We start from the raw sequence: 5542 nt of genomic DNA on the forward strand, positions 1-5542 counted from the left end.
TCTTATCTGAATCATTCTGCTGTGTGTAGCCTGCCAGAATCTGCTGGTGTATTCTTCTGCCAGTGTATTTGTCTCAACGTTCAGCCACTTGTGTGTGTGCCTTCTGGGGTCTCAGGGTTTTGATAGGCACAGAATGAAGGGCGTGGTAGGCCAGGGTGGTCTTAAAAAATGTAACATTTGGGCACAAAGTCAGAAATGTCTGTCCTCATCTACGTCCATGGGCACAAGATCAAAGGTAGAGCCCTAGTCAGGAACCCTGCCCTTCTCTACCCAGCACTTCCCTGTCTTCCTCTTGTATCATTTCTCCCCTCCGAAAAAGTATATCTAACTGCTATTAGAATATGGACAGTGACTAGCCTTAGCTACTTTCTGCAGAGAGGGAACATTTTTGGAGGAAAAAACAGCAGTCAGATCCCTCCCAGAGGCCTACCTAAGGGTTCCTGGCAAAGGGGAGCCATCATCTGAAGCTCCAGTTGCCTGACCATTTGGAGTTTGATGGCTTTTATGCATGAGACCAAAAAAAAAAAATTTATACGGTTTTGTATGCATGGGTTAAACGTGTATTATACAAGGAAAGAGTCTCTGCTGAAGATTACAGAGATAAGAATGAAATATACTACCAACATTGTGCCCTGAGCCATTTCACCCTGGTGAAAGAAATTAAACCTTATATGGGAGCAGTTACACTTTAGAAGATAGATAACTGTTCTTGTCATACCATTAGCATTTAACAGGTATGCCCTGGGAACTCTGGGGCTACTGGGATTCATGGTGGCCATTGAAGCTTCTGTCTCTTTCCAGTATTTCCGCTCTCTTTCCTGGAACTCCTTGACTCTATTATAAAAATCCGAGGTGGCTACTTTCAGGAGGTCTGAAGTACTATCTAGTCTCAATGCCTGTTTTTGTAGCTTTTCCTAATATCAGGAGCTGCTGGAGTAATAAATTTGTTCTTTAGGATTAGCTGTTCCTTGACAGATTTAAGAGACAGAAATGTGTGCTTTTCCAAGGCCTCTGTTAGCCTTTCCAAGAAAGTGGTGGGATTTTCATCAAATCCCTGGTTGATGATGGATAACTTAGTATAAATGAGGGGCTTGGCTCTAGTACTAAGTAAGCCTTGCATTATGCACAACTGAAAGTGTCTCCTCTTCCAGTCTTCCAACTCGTCATTGTGATTCCATTTAGGGTCACTCACTGGCACTGCTTCTCTTCTAGTTGGATAATATTCATTCCTTTCCCAGACACTCTCTGAGATACAAAGGTCATCCCCATATCTTGAAGTGCTTGCAGAGCAGCATGTTTCTCCGTGTCAGTCAGGATCTGCTTCAAGAGTAATATAATGTCTCTCCGGGATAGTTCATATTTAGGTAAAATTTTGGAAAACCTCTATGTATCTATCAAGGTCATATGAAAACTTGCCAAAATCCCCCTTGATTTGTTTTTTAAGTCCCATATGGAGAAGGGGACTAGGACCTTACTGGGGCAATATTTATCAGGCATTTGTTGGAGGGGCAAGAGTGAGACTGGGCATGTTTAGGGACAGGATTTCTAGTAGGGGACATGTGAGAGGATGAAGCTGGATAAAAAGGTCAAGGTGGACCTGGAGCTGGCTTCTCTTCCAAGGGTGCCTCTGAGACTTGTATATTTAGTTCCCTGTACTTGCCCCTTGAAGCCTTACTTGAGATGGCAAACAGGAGGGCTGGGTCAATCCTACGTTTTTGGAAAGGTCTGGATTGATTTGCAAGGTGTAGAAAGCCTGCACATATGGGAGTTCAGACCATCTGTCCTCATGTCTACAGAAAAGTTCCAAATGCCATGTGGTATCAAAATGAATGTATCCTTCCTGTGGCCAATCCAGACCTTCATAATTTGGCCAAACCTTTGTGCAGAGGGCTATGAGGCATTTTTCCTCCACATTCTGAGGGTCAAAGCAGTCCCAATGGTTTAGAATACACTCCCGAGGAATACAAGCTAGAAGTGGTCAAGAGAGCTGGTTGCACATTCTGGAAGACAGGGAATAGTGCATCCCTCATTTCTTTCCTTGTTTCAGTGAAAACTCAGGATATGGTAGAGAGAGAAAATGAGCATCCTTCTTTTTCTTTTCATCTCCTATCCCCTGGAGTCCTGGCAACATTGGTAGTTGCTAGCCATAGGTACCATTGCCAGATGCACCCATGAAACAGGGAAAACCTAGAAAATGGGAATTAACTGCCTTCATCTATGCCTACTTTTTTCCCTGCTGTCAACAACCTTTGAGTTCCCTAGGCCTGCTTATACCATGGGGCATGGCTTCCTTTCATGGAGTTGGGGGGTGTGCATTTAGTTAGCAGGATTTGCCCTGTCCATTTACATTAAGCTTGTTGCCTGGCTTTCATCCCTCATACCTGGTTTTCCTTTCTAGGGCCTCAGGGTGAAACTTGAAATCAAGTTTGGGACTGAAAAGATATTTCAGAGGCTGTTTATATTTGTTTAGAGTGTCTCAACTGAGCCCTGCCAAGTTTGCAGTTATCAGTTAGCAGGGGCTGTTTCTCCATCAACTTTCCTGTTAGAAACGGAGTGCTCTGATCTTGTCTTCATGCTTTATTTCATTAGTTTAACCAATGTGGAAGACAGTAAGGTGATTCCTCAAGGATCTAGAACCAGAGTTACCATTTGACCCAGCAATCCCATTACTGGGTATATACCCAAAGGATTATACATCATTCTATTATAAAGACACATGCATGCATGCGTATTGCAGCACTATTCATAGTACCAAGGACTTGGAACCAGCCCAAATGTCCATCAAATGACAGACTGGATAAAGAAAATGTGGCACATATATATCATGGAATAATATGCAGCCACAAAAAAGGATAAGTTTATGTTCTTTGCAGGAACATGGATGAAGCTAGAAACCATCATTCTCAGCAAACTAACAGAGGAACAGAAAACCAAACACGCATGCTCTCACACATAAGTGGGGAACAGACACATGGACACAGGGAGGAGAATATTACACACTGGGGCCTGTCAGGGGGTTGGGGAATAGGGGAAGGATAGCATTAGGAGAAATATCTAACGTAGATGACGGGGTGATGGATGCAGCAAACCACCATGGTACGTGTATACCTTTGTAATCAACCTGCATGTTTTGCACATGTATCCCAGAATTTAAAGTGTAATTAAAAAAAAAAAAGAAGATAAGAAATCGAGTGCTGGGGAGAGGGAACCCTCTCACTTACAAAAGGAAAAAAGAAAAAAAGGTTTTAGGGGCAAAGGGGAAGATGATGAGGGAGGAACTTCTTGCTCAGTGAAAGTGGGTCCCTTTAATTCTTGTATCTTTCCCCTGGTTCAGACTCGGTTGAATTCTTTGGCTAGGGGAAAATCATTCTGATGGCACAGCAGGTGAAAAGTACCCACCCATAGTCCTGGTGGTGTTCTGGTTTTCTCCTCTCCCACCTTGTAGTTGTTGGGCACAGCTTTTGCTTGCTGTGGACATGCCCAGGCACCCCAGCTGGGAACAGAAATGGTAAGGGGAGGTGCCCTGAGCCCTGTGTTCCTGCCTGTGATTTGCACTCACCTTCCAGGATATTGGACAAACCCCTATTTGAAATGGAAAAAGTTTCTTTATCTCTCTTGCAGGATGTGTTTTGGGGGTGTTGCTCACTTCTTTCAGGTCCTGGGGAGTGTGGGCTTTGACCCCATCGCAGCATGTAGGGTTGCGTCTTTATAGCTCCTGAAGTCATGGTGGCATGTGTAATGGTGTGCTTTTTCAGTTTGGCTGTCTTCAAGTAGATTGTGTGAGTCACCTAAATTAGACCCTCTGCCTTATTGCAAAGGAAGAGGACTTTCTGCATTCCAGGGTTCTTGCCTTAGTGTACCAAGAAAACTGGATCTCCCACGGGCTTGAAGAATGAGTGCAAGGTTTTATTGATGGTGGAAGTCACGTTCAGCAGGTGGATGAGAGCCAGAAGGGAGATGGAGTGAAGATCTAGTCTTTCCCTGGAATCTGGCTGCTCAATGGCCTGACTCTCCTCTGACCAATTCTGGCTGAATTTCATGTCTTCTGCATCATTTTGCTATTAATGTCCTGCCAGTCTTTTAGTATGTTCTTCTGTTGGTGTGTTCCTCTCAACCTCCAGCCAATTGTATATGTGCCAACTGGGGTCTTGGAGTTTTTATAGGCACAGGATAGGGCATGTGGCAGGCCAGGGTGTTCTTAGAAAATACAAAATTTGTACACAAAACCAGAAATGCCTGTCCTTACCTAGGTCCATGGGCACAGGTCCCAGAATGGAACCCTAGCCACGGATCCCTCACTTCTCTATCTGTCACTTCCCTGACCGCCTCCCATGTCAGCACAACCTGACTTCAAACTATACTATAAGGCTACAGTAACCAAAACAGCATATGACTGGTATAAAAACATATGTATAGACCAATGGAACAGAATAAATAACTCAGAAATAAGAACTCACCACTCACCTACAAACATTTAATCTTCGACAAATCTGACAAAAACAATTAAGAAAGGATTCCCTAATATATGTTGCTGGGATATCTGGCTAGCCATATTCAGAAAATTGAAACTGAACTCCTTCCTTACAATATATACAAAAAGTAAATATAAAACCCCAAACTCGGCCGCCCACACCTGGGTGAATAAACAGCCATGTTGCTCAAAAAAAAAAAAAAAAAAAAAACCCAAACTATAAAAACCCTAGAAGAAAATCTAGGCAATACCTTTCAGAACATAGGCAATGGCAAAATGCCATTTTCATTTCATGCTGAAAATGCCAAAAGAAATTACAACAAAAAGCAAAAATTGACAATTGGAATTTAATTAAATGAAAGAACTTCTGAACAACTGTCATCAGAGTGAACAGACAACCTACAGGCCTACAAAGAACTTAAATGAATTTGTAAGAAAAAAAAAATTAAAAAGTAGGCAAAGGACATGAACAGACACTTCTAAAAAGAAAACATACATACTGCATACACACATATAAAAAAGCCTCAACATCACTGATAATTAAAGAAATGCAAAAAAAAAAAGTGATATCATTTTACACCAGTGAGATGGTAGTTTATTAAAAAGATGGCGATTATTAAAATGTCCAGAAACAACAGATTCTGGCACTGTTACAGAGAAAAAGGAACACTTTTATACTGGTGGTGGAAGAATCAATTAGTTCAACCATTTTAAAAGACAATGTAGTAATTGCTTAAAGACCTGGAGGCAGAAATACCATTTGACTTGGCAATACCATTACCAGGTATATACTCAAAGGAACATAAATCATTATATTATAAAGATACATGCATGCATATGTTCATTGTAGCACTATTTACAAAAGCAAAGACATGGAATCAACCTAAATGCCTATTCAAGATAAACTGCATAAAGAAATCTAAACCATAAAATATTAGGCAGTCATAAAAAGGAACGGGGTTATGTCCTTTGCAGGGACATGGATAGAGCTAGAATCCATTATCCTCAGCGGACTAACACAGGAACAGAAAAGTAAACACTGCATGTTCTCATATATAAGTGGGAGCTGAA

This window comes from Cebus imitator, unplaced genomic scaffold, assembly GCF_001604975.1.
Source record: "Cebus imitator isolate Cc_AM_T3 unplaced genomic scaffold, Cebus_imitator-1.0 Scaffold377, whole genome shotgun sequence".
In the NCBI taxonomy this organism is placed as follows: Eukaryota; Metazoa; Chordata; class Mammalia; order Primates; family Cebidae; genus Cebus; species Cebus imitator.